Source organism: Macaca nemestrina, chromosome 2 (assembly GCF_043159975.1).
Source record: "Macaca nemestrina isolate mMacNem1 chromosome 2, mMacNem.hap1, whole genome shotgun sequence".
NCBI classification, from domain to species: domain Eukaryota; kingdom Metazoa; phylum Chordata; class Mammalia; order Primates; family Cercopithecidae; genus Macaca; species Macaca nemestrina.
Window position 1 is genome coordinate 11,182,345 of NC_092126.1, and position 18,568 is coordinate 11,200,912.

The following is an 18,568-nucleotide window of genomic DNA, read 5'->3' on the forward strand; positions in this document are numbered from 1 at the left end:
AGACACTAAGAACCATAAATATAACAAATCAAAAAATTAGTATCTTAAAAGATGCTAAGTGCTCAGAGAACAAAGTAGAGCAGAGTACAAGAAAGGGTGAATTGGCCCAGGCGCGTTGGCTCATGTCTGTAATCCCAACACTTTGGGAGGCTGAGGTGGGCGGATCACTTGAGGTCAGGAGTTTGAGACCAGCCTGACCAACATGGTGAAACCCCATCTCTACTAAAAATACAAAAATTAGCCATGTGTCATAGTGGGCACCAGTAATCCCAGCTGCTCAGGAGGCTGAGGCAGGAGAATCACTTGAACCTAGGAAGTGGAGGTTACAGTGAGCCGAGAATGCATCACTGCACTTCAGCCTTGGTGACAGAGCGAGACCCTATCTCAAAAAGAAAGAAAGGGAGAGAGAGAGAGGGAGAAAGAAAGAAAGAAAGAGGGGATTGGAAGTACTGGGTTGAGGTAGGTTTCCATTTTCAAAAGGGCAGTCAGAGAAGACCTCACTGAGAAGGGGACATTTGAACAAACAGTTGAAGATGGTGAAGGAATGAGTCCCACAGTATCTGCGGAAGAGTGTTTGCCACAAGGCTCAAGGCAGGAGTGCACGGATGTACACTGGTTGGAAGGAAAGGAACAAGGAAGAGGATACATGGAGACGGTGTCCCGGAGGAACAAACAACGACCCTGGGGAGGTGGAGGAGACTGGGCAGGGCCTTTGAGGTCTTGGCAAGAACTCTGGCTTTTAGCAAATAAAATAGGAGCTGCTGCAGGAGGCTGAGCAGAGGAACAACTGGATCTGACTTAATACGCCAGAATTGCTCAGGCTGCCATGTGGGAACAGGAATAGGAGACAGGGACAGTAGCAAGGAGACAGTAGTAGTCCCAGAGAGAGATGCTCATGGCTTAGACCAGGTGGTTGCAGTGGAGGTGGTGAGAAGTGGGTATATTTTAGATGTGCTTTGAAAATCATGCCTGATATTTTAGATGTGAGTGTGAGAGAGAGAACAGTCAAGGATGATTCCAAGGGTTGGAGCCCAAGCAACTAGATGGATGGTGCTACTTTAACGGAAAAAGAGGAGACAAAGGAAGAGCAGACCTGCGAGCAGAAGAAATCTGGAGTCCAGTTTTGGATGTTCTGAGTTTGAGATGAGACTGTCAAACAGAGCGTAAAGTAGGAAGCCTGACAGGAAAGTCTAGAGGTCAGGGAGAAGGTGTAAGGTGGAGATACACATTTGGGAGTTACCAGCATGAGAGCTTCTCGGATGTTCTTGACCAGATACTGGAATTTTTCTCCACCCAGCTGCATGACTGTTTACTCTGGAGCAAGGATTCCTGGGCGTAAACCTAACTTTTCCACTCCTCAGAAGTCTGATCTTGGACAGGCTGCTCAACTGCCCTCAGTGTCTGTATCCTCAAAAGTGCCTACCTCTTTTACTATGAGGAAAAAATGAGGCAATTCATGTTAATTACCTCACACATAGTAATAAGCACTCCCTATATATTAACCATGATAATCCCCTCCCTCCCTCTCTCCACCTCTTACTATCTTGCTAAGCTTGGTATCTTCAACTTTCCTTTTTTCTCACCTCATATTCAACTCATCTCTCACCCTGAGTGCTCCTGGATCACTGTCCAGGCCAGTACCTCACTGCCCCTAGAGCAATCCCATGAACCGTGTTGATTCCAACTGAATAGGTCACAAGCTTCTATTTCTACTCTCAGAATATTTCTTAAATCTGTCTCCCTCTCTTTGTTTTCTCATTGTTTCTCATCTGAGTTCCCAATAAATTGTACTTAAATCTCAATTATAGCCGGGCGCGGTGGCTCAAGCCTGTAATCCCAGCACTTTGGGAGGCCGAGATGGGCGGATCACGAGGTCAGGAGATCGAGACCATGCTGGCTAACACGGTGAAACCCCATCTCTACTAAAAAATACAAAAAATTAGCCGGGCGAGGTGGCGGGCGCCTGTAGTCCCAGCCACCTGAGGCAGGAGAATGGCGTGAACCCAGGAGGCGGAGCTTGCAGTGAGCTGAGATCCGGCCACTGCACTCCAGCCTGGGCAACAGAGCGAAACTCCGTCTCAAAAAAAAAAAAAAAAAAAAAAAAAAAAAAAAAATCTCAATTATATTCTAATCAAATTAAAATGTCATTTTAATTTCCCTACATGTCTGTCTTCCCTTAAAACTGTAAGCATTTCAACTGCTAAGTAATAATTGTCACTGTATCCCTAGCATCTTTATGTCCAGTGCCCAAACCATGGTAACTATCCAATAAATATTTGGTGAATGAATGAAAACATTTTATTGGCTAATTATTACCTGCTAGACACTCTGTGAAATTAAAATACAACCATCACTACCACATAAACTACAATTCCTGCCCACAAAGAAAGAATTGGGGCCAAGTGCGGTGGCTCACGCCTGTAATCCCAGCACTTTGGGAGGCCGAGGCGGGTGGATCACCCGAGGTCAGGAGTTCAAGACCAGCCTGGCCAGCATGGTGAAAACCCATCTCTACTAAAAATACAAAAATTAGCTGGGTGTGGTGGTAGGCGACTGTAATCCCAGCTACTTGGGAGGCTGAGGCAGGAGAATCACTTGAACCCAGTTAGCGGAGGTTGCAGTGAGCCAGGATCACGCCATTGCACTGCAGCCTGGACAACAAGAGCGAAACTCCATCTCAAAAAAAAAAAGAGAGAGAGAATTATACATAGATACTTTTCAATTTATGATGCCATTATATCTGGATAAATCCATCCTAGTTAAACTTAGGGTATGTTCCCTTTGGTCTCAAGTTCAAGGTTGATTAAATGATACACGGTACATGCTCCCTTCCTCTCACTTCCTGTACTCAGTTGTCATCACTCCCCAAAAGTAGTCAAATTCCTGGCCCTCAACATCTTTGCCATACAGCCCCATAGTTGCAGATACACATTCCCCCTAACTGTCTGCCATGATTCTTGGCATTACTAGATCCTCACTGAGAATCATGAGCAACCAACAATCTATCTTACTAAGAAATGACTTGATTAAGCTCATGCTTATCCACATTTAAAAAGGTTAGGAATGACTTCAAATGTGAATGTAGGGATCTGCCACCCTCCAGTCAGGGTAACCAATCTCGAAATTTCTTCCTCACCAAAAAAGGAAGGACTTCCTATTATTCTAATGAGGCAAAATGGTATAAGCATAGTAAGTGTTCATTTGTGAGCTACGCAGACCTAGGTTTGAAGTCCAACTCTACTGCTAACCTAAGGAAATCTAGTTGAATTTTCTAGGCCCATGTATTCATTTGTGAAACAATACCAGTGTGACCTGTATCATAGTGTGACTACTATCATAGAGTTGGTAGGACAATTAAATGAGAAAATACATGTAAAGCATCCAGCACACAATCCCTGTGCAGAGTAGCAGCTATTACTATGGATTCTATCCCAGATAATCATGGTCTCAGTAAAGGAGGTATTCAAGGGTGATCTTTCAGTGGGTTTCCTTCAGCTTTAAGCAGTGTCTTATAAAGTGCTTTTAGTCTACGAGAAAGCTTCTGCTGAGTTTTGTCATCAAAGCTGAGGTTGGAAATAGGTCAATGGACCAGGGTTGAGTCTTTCTCCCAGCTCTGATGGGACAATATTTCCTGACTGCCTTCAGTAATTTATATGCCCACAAATGGACCTTGAGAATTCAAAAATAAGACAAGCCTTGGAATGCTAATAAGAGATAACAAGACATCATCAGTCCCCGAGGAAAATGAAGTGCTTTAGTATATCAGTGGCATGACAGGGGATCTAGATGCTCTGAAGCTACAGAGAAGACTTCAGTGCAGGTTACCCAGGGTACAAGGCAGTAGTGATGGCCCTAAAATATCTGCTGTCTTCTACCTCTGCCATCCCTCTGTTAAAGCAAATGAGAAGGAGGCCTTTAGCCTGAGGTCGTCTCCATAACCAGAGCTTCTACATAAGCAAACCAAAATCCAATTCAATGTAAGCAGTAAAATGAAACTAGAGGTTTCATCAATTAGAAACCGCCAACTAACTTCTAACTAGGGTCTTCCCATGCTAATAAAATATATTTTCTTAGTCTTCTTTTCATGTTCAGCCTACAAAAGCTCACTGTCCTCGCTGCTGCAGCACAGCTCCCTGAACCTCTTCTGGTTCGGAGTGCTGCCCAATTCATGCATGGTTCTTTGCTCAGATAAACTCTGTTACATTGATTTTGTCTAAAGTTTTTCTTTTTAACACCTCCTACCTTCTTCCTTACTTTGCAGAGCTGCTCTACTCCACCTCTTCTAGAATATTAACACACCCAAAGCCCTCCTCAGTGCACAAATGCCCTCTGAAGCCTGCATGTATACAGCAGACACTGACTGAGGACTGGGTCCTTGAAGAACAGCTCAGGCATCACACCCACACATGACGGCACTGATTGCTTGACCACTAGTGACAGGGACCTAAAAAGGCACTCATCCTATTTGCAGATAGTTTTGAGTTTAGAGTATCAGAGTATAGATTCATTGATCCAGGATCTACTTCCCCTTGACTTCTATCTTTTTTTATTTTTCATTTATTTATTTATGTATTTATTTATTTATTTATTTATTTATTTTTGAGATGGAGTCTCTCTCTGTCACCCAGGCTGGAGTGCAGTGGTGTGATCCTCACTGCAACCTCCACCTCCCAGGTTCAAGCGATTCTCCTGCCCCAGCCTCCCTAATAGCTGGGACTGACAGGCATGTGCCACCACACTTGGCTAAATTTTTTTTTCTTTTCTTTTCTTTTTTTTTTTTTTTTTGTATTTTTAGTAGAGAATGGGTTTCACCATGTTGGCCAGGATGATCTCAATCTCTTGACCTCATGATCCACCTGGCTTGGCCTCCAAAAGTCCTAGGATTACAGGCATGAGCCACCGCACCCAGCTGACTTTTATCTTTAAAATCTAGTGCCAGGGCTAATAAGCTTTTTAAAGACATACATTCTTTCACAATAAGCTGTCTTCTCAATCCATTTATATCGTAATAATAACAGCTAACATTTCTTGAGGGCCAACCATGAACCACACCTTACAGGCAGGAAAGCACAATATAGTGTTTCTTAAACTTGCCAGATCCTAATGTCATCCAGGGTGCCTGTTGCATCTACTGCGCCCCAGGCTCCACCCCAGGTGGGCTGAATCAGAATCTGAGACAGGGCCTGGGAATTGCTCTTTTAACAGGAGTCTCAGGTGATTCTTAGGATCAGGCAAACTGTGCGCCAATGGCATAATGGTTAAGATGTGACATATCAGGGTCCATGATCTGATTCCATCATCATTTGTTTTATGGCTTCAGGCAACTTAACCTCTCTGAACCTCAGTTATATATGTGGAACTTCAGAATGATGACAGCATCTGCCTGTAGGGTATTCGGAGGAATAAATGAGATAATGGTCATAAACCACTTAGCATAATGCCTGGCACATAGTAAGCTCTCGGCAGTATCACCAACATCACTGACCTGAATGGCCCTATAAAAGCAGCATCCCTATTATTTTTGCTCGGTGCTACACAATTAGCAACTAAAGTGCCTGAAACCAGGATTTAAACTCACACCTGACCATCTCCGAAGCATTAAGTGCCTACACAGCAACTTCTCAGAAGCCTTGGTAGCAGGGGAAGGAGAAATTAAATGGGCCGGGGGCCCAGTGGCATAGAACAACCCATATATTCAGGTACTGGCTCCAAATTCATGTTTGAATTCAGCTCATGTTGCATTCTTAGGAGCAGCCATTAGGCAGATGCTACAGCCAGAAGGATGCCCCCGAGCACTACGTATTAAGTAAGGAAGGCTTGACTTGGACTTTCTGTTGTCTCTGTTTCGACTCCTCTTCTGCACAATACACACCCCCACTCTCCTTTGGGGACCATCCCAAATCCCCACTTTTTCTCCAGGTTTGCCCAAGGAGTTCCTCTCCTGGGAGGCAGATCAGGCACAGAGTTTGAGTCTGGCCTGGAGAACAGGGAAGACCTAAGCTTCACTTCCCAATGGTAAGGTCTCCCACTGTTACTCCACCCGCTGGGACCTTCTCTCAATAGGTCCTAGGCTCATTTGCAATAATGCGCTCGAGGCAGAGTGCACAGCTCACTGGTCAACTAATCAATAATGCCAGGCCTCAGCCTATCACCTCTCCTCTCTCTGAATTCCCCCAACCTAACCTAACACTTCAGTTAGAGTGGGGCCACCTGTAACTCATACTTTATACAGTTTGTTTTATAATGAGCCCTCATTCGTTTGTTCACAGAAATATGCCCCAAATACAGATGATACAGAAATAAATAGGGCCCAGCTGCTGCTGCTGAGGCCTTAGAGAAAGACCATAAACTACTGGGTGGAAAATCATGTAAAGCATTAAAAACTAAGGGCTGAGGTGGTGCCAACTCTACTAGAGGAAGTCAGAAGTCAGAAAAGGTAAAGTTCATCCTGGGTTTTGAAGTTTGAATAGGAGTTCACCAAGCAGAGCAAGGCATGCCCAACAGAGAGAACAGCAGTACAAAGGCTCAGTCATGAAAGTGGCCCGTTCTGTTAAGGGATGGGGAGAAGCTGTGAGGTGGGAGAGGGTATAAGGGCTGCAGGGATGAGAAATGGTCTTCAACAGGACATGTGCTCCAGGCAGAGGTATTTCTAGTCCCAATTTATCCTGCAAGCAACTGGGACTGGTGGAGGTTTCCTACGCAAGCAAGTAACATTATTAGATTGTTTTCTCTAAACTCCGTGGTCAGCTCCCAGCACTAAAAAGGAGCTTTGATGGAGCATGAAGAGGTGAAGAGGGGTCATTTCAGTGAATAGAAGACAGGGTGGCAGAGACCATCTTTTCTGGCTCCTGGTCTGGCCTGAAGCCCCACCATCCACCCCACTAACCCCTGGCTCACCAGATAGTGAACTCTTGTCAAGTGCCTCCTGGAACACCAGGCTCCAGAAGCTGCTAACAGAGTAATGGGGAGAGACAGAGGAGTGGGAACCAACTGCAGAGATAAACTGAGGCGTCAGAGAAGTATGATGTGTCTAGTGGCTCACAACATCCTGAAAGGAGCATGAGCTTCCAGCTAGATAGACTATGTTCAAATTCCACCTCTACCCTTTACTACCTGGCATAACCTTGGGTAATTCACTTAACCCTTCTGAGACTGTTTCTTCTTTTCCTTTTTTTTTTTTTTTTTTGAGACGGAGTCTTGCTCTGTCGCCCAGGCTGGAATGCAGTGGTGTGATCTCAGCTCACTGCAACCTCTGCCTCCCAGGTTCAAGCGATTCTCTAGCCTCAGCTTCCCAAGCAGCTAAGATTACAGGTATGCATCACCGTACCCAGTTAATTCTTGTATTTTTAGTAAAGACAAGGTTTCACCATGTTGGCCAGGCTGGTCTCAAACTCCTGACCTCAGGTGATCCTCCCACCTCGGCCTCCCTAAGTGCTGGGATTACAGGCGTGAGCAACCACGCCCGGCTGAGACTGTTTTCTTTTCTATCAAATGGCAATAACAGGTCCCATTCACTTCAAAGGCTTGTTCTGAAAATTAAAACTAATTTATTTCAAGTGACGAGGATAGTGACCACTATAAGGAATAATGGCTCTCTAAATATTATCAAACTGATTATTAATATCTTCATTTTTATCTTATGTGTCTTTTATATGACGTGATAAAATCCCTTAGGCTAAAAGATCTTCAAATATAGCAGGCCCCCGGAGGCACAAGATGGAATTAGGCCTCCCGGGCCGCTCCCAGGACGGCTGCGTCTCCTACGTGAGACTCTGATCAGGTCCTTCCAAGTTGCTTTCCGCCCTCCTTGGCTGCTTGCAGTTTCTGTAGGATCACATTTCCCACCTGACCCAGTGGGCCCAGGAGAGCTGCGGGCCTTGTAGCTCGGAGCTTTTCAGAGGTCTCACATGACAACCTGGCAGGGTGCAGCTGTTCCCGGCAAGGGCATTAATAATACAGGCCTTTTTCCGCAAACTCTGGCAAACAGTCTAAAATGACAAGTGAAAACACTGAGTCCAAATTCTCACTGGGGCTTAGGGCAGAGGAAGCCAAAATAGCTCGCCTTTATCAGAGCTAAATCGTGGAACTAACTCAGGGTTCTGCTAGGGGTGGTGGCTGAGGGAAACCGCTGGTGATAAAAGCAAAGAAATGGGGGAGAAGCCATGGGGGAGGGAGCTACAGTCGCACTCCTTACAGAATAAACTATCTCGCCTAGGGGCAGTTTCAGCAGAAGGCTTCAGAGACCCCCGGGAGCGGAGAGAAAGAGTCTATATGCCTTGCTGGCTGAGAAGCAAATTGGGCCATGAATTTCATCTTAGCAATAGCCAATCAACACAGCAGCTGCTCTACCCAGCCCTGAGACATCTAGCACAGGAGATTTTGTAAAGAACAAGCCGATCTCCCCTCGCAAGCAAGCGACACATGGAGAAGGTCCTCGCAGGATTTTTGTGTCCTTTATTCATATTGTATCAGCACCTAAAACAGTGCCTGGCATTAAAGCACTCAGTAAACATGAGTGACTGAAGAAATACGTGTGTGGGGAGAGAATATAAACCAGCAGCACCAGTTAGTAACTATCCAAAGTAAGCAAGCCATTCGGTCTCTAGGAGCCTCTATTTCTTCATCAGGAAAATGGGGTAATGACACCTACTTTGAAAGGGTCTTATGAGAATTAAAGCCGGGCGCGGTGGCTCACGCCTGTAATCCCAGTACTTTGGGAAGCCATGGTAGGCGGATCACTTGAGGTCAAGAGTTCGAGGCCAGCCTGGCCAACATGGTGAAACCCTGTCTCTACCAAAATGTAAAAACTTAGCCAGGTGTGGTGGTGCATGCCTGTAATTCAAGCTACTCGAGAGGTTGAAGCAGGAGAATCACTTGAATCCAGGAGGTGGAGGTTGCAGTGAGCCGAGATAGTGCCACTGCATTCCAGCCTGGGCAACAGAGCGAGACGCTATCTCAAATTAAAAAAAAAAAACGAATTAAATAAAATGATGTTTGTACACACCTCTAAAACAATGCTTGGTAGAAGGAGGCACTCAATAAATGGACTTCAATCTTCAGCTACAAATTTGACCTCAATCTTCAGCTATAAATCAGACCTCAACCATCAACTCTCTATTGCCAATTCTTATGGAGGAGGGGAAGGTTAGGGGGAGGTGAATAAAAGGGGAGCGTAAACCAACTGAAGATGATAAATCAAAGGAAAGCAAAGGAAGACCCACAAAGTCACACCTCACTGGATGACCTTGGACAAATCAGGTACTTTGCTGGGTCTCAGAATTCTCTGTGGCAGGATGCGGGGAGGTGAATTTGATCTGTGGTTTTCATATTGTGTGCAGGAACTCTAGCAAGCCCATGGAGACTCTGAGGGGCTGTCTTGGGGTGGAGAAGAAGATCAGTGAGCCCCAAGCAGTTTCAGGCAGCTTCCTATGGGAGGCTGTCCTCGGAAGAAACAGTCCCACACTTAGTCCAGCCTGTTGTAAACTAATGCTTTCTCTGAGGTCCCCAGTTCCCCCTGGGGCCAGGATTGGGATGAGGTAACGAAGGTCTCACCCTAGTCCCAATCCTGAGTCCCCCAGATCTCCTTCAGTGCCAGCCTCACTCACTTCTGTGGCGTTTGGCACCGCCAGCCACCCTCTCTGGAAGTCTCTTTCCACTGCCCACCCTGGCACTGCCTTTCGTGGGTACAGCGTTGTGTTTCTCTCCGTCCCTTTCGCTGGATCCTCTCCTTCCTCCTGGGCAGGAGAAGTAGAAAAAGAGGGAAGAAGAGGACGGGAGAGTACAAAGAAGCCATGGGAGAACACACTGTGGGAAGCTTTGGTTGTGGCCAGGCAGAGGGAGATTGGTTGAACGGCAAGAGGCAGATGGCCAGGCACGTATAGACCTCAGGGACAGAGAAGAATCACTCCGCCTCACCTGGCAGAACTTTCTCTCCCATGCACTTCTTTCCTTACCTCACTGCCCCTGTCCAAGTCAGGTCCACGTCATCTAATACTAGGACCCTCACGACAGTGTCCCAACGTGTCCCTCGCCTTTTTTTTTTTTTTTTTGAGACAGAGTCTCACTCTGTTGCCCAGGTTGGAGTGCAGTGGTGTGATCTCGGTTGGAGTGCAGTAGCACGGTTTCAGCTCACTGCAACTTCCGCCTCCCAGGATCAAGCGATTTTCCTGCCTTAGCCTCCCAAGTAGCTGGGATTACAGGCATGTGCCACCACACCCGGCTAATTTTTGTATTTTTAGTAGAGACGGGGTTTCTCCATGTTGGCCAGGCTGGTCTCGAACCCCTGACCTCAGGTGATCCACCCGCCTCAGCCTCCCAAAGTGCTAGGATTACAGGCATGAGCCACCATGCCCGGCTGTCCCTCGCTTCTTACCTCCTCACCAAAGATTAATCTCCTGAAGTCCAGCTCTGAGTCATTAAGCTCCTCCTCAGACACTGAAATTGCATTTTCCATGTTTACTCCATTAAGTGCAAATGCCTCAGTCGAGTACACAAGGCCGTACTCCCACTCACTCCCCAGCCTCCAAGCAACACCCACTGTGCACACAGGCACCCACTTCCCTGGATTCACCCCGGCCGCTGGCCCTGACTTTGCCTGCACTCCTTTCCTCCCTCGGTGCACCCTCGCCCCAATTTCACCTGTCAAATCTGCACTGTAAACAGCATACCCACTCTCCTCTCTTCCAAGATCCTGTATCCAGGCCTGCCAAAGCCTGGAGCTATTTGCAGATGTTGGCGAGTACACTTCTCTCTGTCTGCTCAGTCGATAATTCACTGCAATATCAGGTATTGCAAAAGAAGGCCTTTGCCTTGCCTTCAAATAATAGCTACAGGGTAGAAAGCAGAAACGCGCCCTGCAGCCTCCATGAACTCCATCTGAGCAGGCAAGTTAGGCTACACGTAACAGTGTATCTTCAGTGGGAAGCTCATCAGCCACAGTGAAGAAGCCCCCATCACCTGTTAATTTCTTTATTCCCTTTTGCACCCAGCCCTGCTGTGGGCCCCCCAGGCTCTCCGTAAATACTAATTGGATTAATTAATTAATGAGATCTTCTGCTGGGAGCACAGAACTAACTCCATAAAAACAAAAATAATTCTCCTGTCTTTTGCATCTAAAGCTGACCCCCCCAACGACAGAAATGTTCCATAACTGGATTGTGGTGACAACTGCACAGCTCAGTAAGCTTATTTAAAAAGTCACTGAATTGTATACTTAACATGGGTTGATTTCATGGAATATAAACTGTACCTTAATAAAGTTGTCCTTAAATATCTGTATGATGATCAAAACCACCACGGTGGCTCACTCTGTTCAGCTGAGTGATAAACTGAGTTATGAGCATATCCGAAAACAAACAACAGAAAAGATGCTCCAGGTCTGTAAGGTGTGGAATCCAAGCTCAGTCTCGTTTCCTGCAGTATCCGCAGCACCTGCAAATGGTTGGATATGGGTAATCTCACGGAACAGTCTAGGCTGTTGGAGCAGGGATGAGGGCCCTGGGGTGGCCAGGTGCCTGGTCAGCCTAGAGTCAGAATACAGCACAAAGTGGACTGATCCTACTGAACCTTCCACATTGGCCTCTCCAGTGGCCCAGAGCTAGAGAGTCAAACCCCAGGTTGAAATCACTTTCCTGAGGAGGTATCCACTGGCTTCCCAGGCTGTTGTTCATTCACACAGCACCACAGAGCTTCCTCCACAGCAACCCCCACAATTCATGGTTTCACATTTGATCATGTTACTATTTAATTAGTATCTGCCTCTCTCTCTTTAGACCACATGCTCCAGGAGGTCAAGTGCCATAGCTCATGTGTTCACAGTGCCCAGCACAGAAGCAAGCACATAGTAGGTGTTCATTTAAAAAGTCGATTGAATGCTGAATGAGTGAATGGACACTCTTCACTGACTGAACTTGGGTAAGGCACATGTGCCCTGTTTTCTTTCAGTGCAGCACTGCCCTAGAGCTGGGTGTTCCTGATGAGGGCCTCCAGGAGAGGAAGAGAGGCAAAGAGTTAGGAGAAGGAGCCAACACTCCCTAACACACTTCTCCACTTTGCCCTCACAACAATCTACAAACTGGCTATTATTATTGCTCTGTCTACAGCTGAGGCAACTGAGGCGTTGCAACTGGAACTCAGATCTGTCAGGCTAGAAACTTCTCTCCCAGACACCCCTGATGGGCAAGAGTGAGATGAAGTGGATGGGAGTCCCTACAATGTAGTCAAGGTTACCGCTGCACAGGCAGGGGGTTGAAAATCTGAGGGCCAGTGCAATCATGTGCTATCTTCCAAGGTCTGGTCTCCTGTATCATTCTCCTCCAGCCTCTTTCTGCAGTGTATGTGAGCTGGCCCTGAGTGCACAGGAGACTCAGAAAACAGAAGAGGGCCAGGCACGGTGGCTCACGTCTGTAATCCCAGCACTTCGGGAGGCCAAGACGGGCAGATCACCTGAGGTCAGGAGTTCGAGACCAGCCTGACATGGTGAAACCCTGTCTCTACTAAAAATACAAAAATTAGCTGGGCATGATGGCGGGCACTTGTAATCCCAGCTACTCAGGAGGCTGAGGTGGGAGAATCACTTGAACCGGCAAGGCGGAGGTTGCAGTGAGCTGGGATTGCACCAGTGCCTCCAGCCTGGGCAATAAGAGCAAAACTCCATCTCAAAAATAAAAATAAATAATAAACAAATAAATAAAACAGAAGAGTATCTTCCCAGCAGTGATCCAGGGCCTGAGCCCACTCACATCTGGGCAGCCCACAGCCAATGCAGGTCTCCAAAGACCGCTTCATTCCCCCTGGAAATACACTCACTTCTCCATATTCCATTTCCCATCTCAACATCCCAAACTGCTCCTGCCCCAGAGAAAGCTCACGGCAAATCCTCCTCTTCTTCCCACATGCTCCTAAGGGGAGACACCCAGGTGTCTGCCGAGCTATAGGGTAGTGCTGCACTGAAACCAAACACGGAGTATGTGCCTTACCTCAGTGCATCAGTGAAGAGAGCCCGCTCACTCATTCAGCATTCAATCAACTCTTTAAATAAACACCTACTATGTGCATGCTCCTGTGCTGGGCACTGTGAACCCATGAGCCATGTTATATGGCATCATATGTGTGCCACATGAGGTTCTATCCACCCTAGTGCAGGTAGTGTACACATAGTAACAAGCAGTGGCCGGGTGTGGTGGCTCACGCCTGTAATCCCAACACTTTGAGAGGCCAGGGCGGGCAGATCACCTGAGGTCAGGAGTTCGAGACCAGCCTGGTTAACCTGGCAAAACCCTGTCTCTACTAAAAATACAAAAAATTAGCTGGGTGTGGTGGCTTGTGCCTGTAGTCCCAGCTACTTGGGAGGCTGAGACATGAGAATCGCTTGAACCCGGGAGGCAGAGGTTGCAGTGAGACGACATCCCTCCGCTGCACTCCAGCCTGGGTGTCAGAATAAGACCCCATCTCAAAAAAAGAAAGGGAAGGAAGGAAGGAAGGAAGGAAGGAAGGAAGGAAGGAAGGAAGGAAGGAAGGAAGGAAGGAAGGAAGGAAGGAAGGGAGGGAGGGAGGGAGGGAGGGAGGGAGGGAGGGAGGGAGGGAGGGAGGGAGGGAGGGAGGGAGGAAGGAAGGAAGGGCAGGTAGCATAGCATAATGACTAAGAGGACAGACTTGGGTGTCATACTCCCCAGGTTCAAATTCCAACTTACTAGCTATGAGACCTCTCTAGGCCTGTTTCCTCATTTGTAAGATGGAGTTATAAATTGTACCCAATCCTTTGGGTTGTCACGGGGATTAAATGAATTAATATACAAAAAACACTTAGTGCCTGGTCCGTAAGAAGTGCAGTATCATTTGCTGTCATTGTTCGTTTCTTTCCCCAGTGCATTGAAGTTGCCTCTCCATCCGGAAGAGGAAAGAGTGGAAGATGCTGAGCTAGGGAAGGCTTGAGGCCATGGCAGCTGCCCTTGGTACTGTATGATCTCTAAACACTGAGAACACAGTCCTCCTGGGCCAGCTCTAGAGGCTTCTTCATCTCTGCTGCCAGTCAGTAGAGATGTTGGCACGCCGGCACCAGGGAGGAATAGGGTGGAAAGCATAGTAAAAAATCAGCACTTACAGGTTGTTTGCTCATCTGTGAACAAAACCAATCCTCCCTGGAAAAATACACAGCTCCATAAAACATCACTTTTCATGCGTCACCAAGGACAATGACAAAAGATTTCCTATAACTGGTGAACTGGGCTGAAAAACAAGGAAGTCAAATTTCTGGGGCAGCTCTGAAAATGCTGGGAGTTTGTCAGCACCAAATCCTCTTGCTTCTCATGCTTAAGGAGCACAGGCTGTGGTCTAGATTTAGACAGCTAGACTGGGGGAGCAGAAAGAGAGGCACACAGCCAGCTGCTAGGGAAACACAAATTAAGACCACAATAAGATATCGCTACACATCTATTAAAACAGTTAAAGTTGGCCAGGCGCAGTGGCTCACACCTATAATCCCAGCACTTTGGGAGGCCGAGGCACATGGATCGCCTGAGGTCAGGAGTTCGAGACCAGACTGGCCAACATGGTGAAACCCCATCTCTACTAAAAATATAAAAAAAAATAGCCAGGCTTGGTGGCACACACCTGTAATACCAGCTACCTGTAATCTCAGCTACCTTTAATCCCAGCTACTCGGGAGGCTGAGGCAGAAAAATCGTTTGAACCTGGGAGGCGGAGGTTGCAGTGAGCCAAGAGAGCACCACCGCACTCCAGGCTGGGCGACAAGAGCGAAACTCCGTGTCAAAAAAAAAAAAAGTGAACAGCTAAAGTTAAGAAAAAGTGACAACACCAAATGCTGGCAAGCATGTGGAGGAAGTGGATTACGTTGCTGGTGGGAATGTAAAGTGATACAGCCACTCTATGAAATGGTTTGGCCGTTTCTTCAAAAGCAAAATAATATGCTCACCATGCAACTTAGCAATTGAACTCCTCGGCATTTATATCAGAGAAGCAAAAATGTATGTCCACCCAAAAATCAGAACACAATTGTTCGTAGCAGCTTAACTTGTAATAGCCAAAAACTGAAATTAACCAAAATGCCCTTCCATAGGCAAATGGTTAAACTGTGATATATGCATACCATGGAATACTATTCAGTAATTTTTAAAAAAAGCAAACTATTGATAAATTCAACAATTTTAGTGGACCTGAAGGGCATTATGATGAGTGCAAAAAAGCCAAACTCAAAAGGTTGTATATTGTATGATCCTATTTAGAGAATATTCTCAATAGGCAAAATTATAGAGGTGAAACAGGGTGACAATAAAGGGTCAGCACAAGGAAGACCTTTTTGATGATAAAACAGTTCTGTATCTGCCGGGCGCGGTGACTTACATCTGTAATCCCAGCACTTTGGGAGGCTGAGGCGGGCAGATTACAAGGTCAGGAGATAGAGACCATCCTGGCTAACACAGCGAAACCCTGTCTCTACTAAAAATACAAAAAAAAAAAAAAAAAAAAATTAGCCAGGCATGGTGGGCGCCTGTAAACCCAGCTACTCAAGAGGCTGAGGCAGGAGAATTGCTTGAACCCGGGTGGTGGAGGTTGCAGTGAGCCGAGATCGCACCACTGCACTCCAGCCTGGGTGACAGAGCGAGACTCCATCTCAAAAAAAATGAAAAAGAAAAAGAAATAGTTCTCTATCTTGATTCTAGTGATGCCTATACTAACCTACACACAAGAGAAAATGACACAAACTATACACACATGTTGTACCAATCTCAGATGCCTGGTTTTGATATCGTACTATAATTATGTAAGAAGAAATAAGAAACTAAATGAAGGATGCACGAGGAGTCTCTGTACTATCTTTTCAACTTCCTGTCCATCTACAATTGTTTCCAAATAAAAAGTTAAATAAAAAGAAAAGGCGCATAGCCAGTAAGAAAACTGGGATTCCAGTTCTGACTCTTTGCTCCAAAATCCTGGTGTTCCAACCGGGTCAAATTATTCATAGCACTATGTGTACCATGACATTTCATATTTCCATGTCTTTGCACATACGGACGTCTACTGAGGCTACCCTTCCCTCACCTAGATAACTTTTCATTTCCTTTAAGTTCCAATTCATATAGCTTCTCCTTAAGGAAGCTTCCTTGACTCCCCATCCTGAGATCACTGCTCTTCCTCTGCACTTCCTGTGCACCACACTTATTCAACTGAATTGCAATAATTAGTTTACTTGCTTTCATCTCCTGTCATGTACAAGCCACAGAATTGGAGAACAATTTTGCAAAACATATCCAGTAAAGGACTTAATCTGTAGAACATATAAGGAAACCTTACAACTCAATCATAAGAAGACAAACAACCCGATTTTCTTTAAACGAGCAAAAAAATCTAAACATTTCACCAGAGGAGCCATGCAGTGGCAAATAAGCACATAAAATGAAGCTCAGTATCATTCGTGTTTATGGGAATGCACAAAAAAACACAATGAGATATCGCCATACACCTATCGAAATGAAAAAGATGGGCTGCGCGCTGTGGCTCACACCTGTAATCCCAGCACTTTGTGGGCCTGAGGCGGGTGGATCACTTGAGGTCAGGAGTTCAACGCCAGCCTGGCTAACATGGTGAAACCCTGTCTCTACTAAAAACACAAAAATAAGCCAGATGGTGGCAGGCGCCTGTAATTCAGCTACTCGGGAGGCTGAGGCAGGAGAATCGCTTGAACCCCAGAGGCGGAGTTTGCAGCAAGCTGAGATCACGCCATTGCACTCCAGCCTGGGCCACAGAGTGAGACTCTGTGTCAAAAAAAAAAAAAAAGAAAGAAAGAGAAAAAGAAAAAGAAAAAGATAGACCATACCAAGTGTTGGCAAGGAAGTGAAGTGCCTGGAATTCTAGTACACAGCTGGTGGTGACATAAAATGGTACCCATTCTCTAGACGACAGTATGGCAGCTTCTTTAAAAGTTACACAAACGCCCACCATATGACCCAGCCATTCTACTCTTAGGAGATTACTCATGAGAAATAAATACTTATATCCCACAACATTTTTTTCCACAAATGACTCTAATGGCTTTAATAGTCCAAAATTTGAAACAATCTAAATGTCTGTCAACAGGTAATTGGATAAATGAATTGTGATATATCCACAACTAGGACTACTGATACACACAACATTGATGAACAGCAAAATAATTATGCTGAATGGAAAAAAAAAATGCATGCTCTATAATTCCATTTACATAAAGTTCCAGAAAATGCAAACGAATCTATAGTGTGAGAAAGCAGCTTAGTCTAGTGGTTGCCTGGGGCTGGAGGGCAGGAGATGGAAGGGGGCAGGAGGGAGAGATAAAGCTCAGAAGGACACTTTTAGGGGTAATCATTATGTTTATTAACTTAATTGTGGGAATAGTTTCATGACTGTATACATATGTCAAAACTCACCAAGTTGTACAACTTAAGTATGTGTAGGGTTTTGTCTGTCAATTACACCTCAATAAGGGTATATGAAAAAAAGACTAATGGGTACCATCTAATAGACATCTACTTTGTGGGGAAAAGGTAGGTATTATTTGGCCCATTTTACAGATGATGAAACTGGGTCAGAAAAGCGGGTCAGAAATGGGTCAGAAAGTGGGCAGTCATGCAGCTATGGTCAAGTCAGGCTCAGCCCCAAGTCAAATGGCTTCAAAGCTGGGCCCTTTTCTCCATACTGTGATGCCTTTCTACAGTGGCAAATTCCCAACCTGAAGCCACAGGCTGTAACTCCCTGGCCTAAGCAAGACCTCTATGAAGGCTCCAAAGGAGAGTGAGGGGCTAGGGTTGCAAGAGATCTCCAGCATCACTGAAATGACACCCTCTCCCTCTTGGGTTGCCACTGCCACAAATACCTCCAACAGCCAAAGTCAGCCCATCCTGGGCCAGATGGGCTAAGGCAGGAAGGGCTGTGCCTGCTCCCCAGGACACCCTGGCCTCTAGTGCCATGGCGGTTTTGTGTCAAGGACCTGACCAGACAGTCAGCAGAACAGACTCCACTTCCTCCCATGCTACAAACAAGATCCTTCCCCTTTCTGGGCCTCCATTTCTTCGAGTGAAAGACATGATGTCTAACGATCAAGCCTTCCAAGGAGCTCTTTCGGCTCTAATTCACGTTGAGTGCCCTGCTAAGCCAAAGCTGAAGGCAGAGCATCACCTCCACTTAGCAGTGCCTCCCCAAATCACTCCCTCTGCCACTCTGCCTCCTCCTCCCCTCAGCCCTGTCCCTCAGCAAGTCTCTTCCAAAGACCCTGACTCCCTCCCCCATCTGCTGGTTTGTGCCCCAGTTAGCAAGTCAGGCGCTTAAAACTCTGTGTTCAGGCTAGGCACAGTGGCTCTCACTTGTAATCCCAGCACTTTGGGAGGCTGAGCCGTGTGGATCACCTGAGGTCAGGAGTTCGAGACCAGCATGGCCAACATAGCAAAACCCCCTCTCTACTGAAAATACAAAAATTAGCCAGGTGTGGTGGCAGGCGCCTGTAATCTCAGCTACTTGGGAGGCTGAAGCAGGAGACTCGCTTGAACCCGGGAGGTGGAGGCTGCAGTGAGCTGAGATT

The 18,568-nt window shown here is 46.3% G+C and overlaps 1 protein-coding gene across 2 annotated transcripts in view; it reads right to left on the minus strand.

Annotated features, from left to right (window-relative positions):
• Positions 1-18,568, minus strand: part of LOC105470895 (ST6 beta-galactoside alpha-2,6-sialyltransferase 1) — a 144,630-nt gene that overhangs the window by 88,242 nt on the left and 37,820 nt on the right. The window contains exon 3 of one of the 2 annotated variants that reach the window (XM_011723179.2): positions 11,249-11,430. The exons of the other annotated variant lie outside the window; for it this stretch is intronic. The gene's annotated coding sequence lies outside the window, so the exon portion shown is untranslated. The remainder of the gene's footprint in view (positions 1-11,248; positions 11,431-18,568) is intronic. 2 annotated transcript variants of the gene reach the window in all.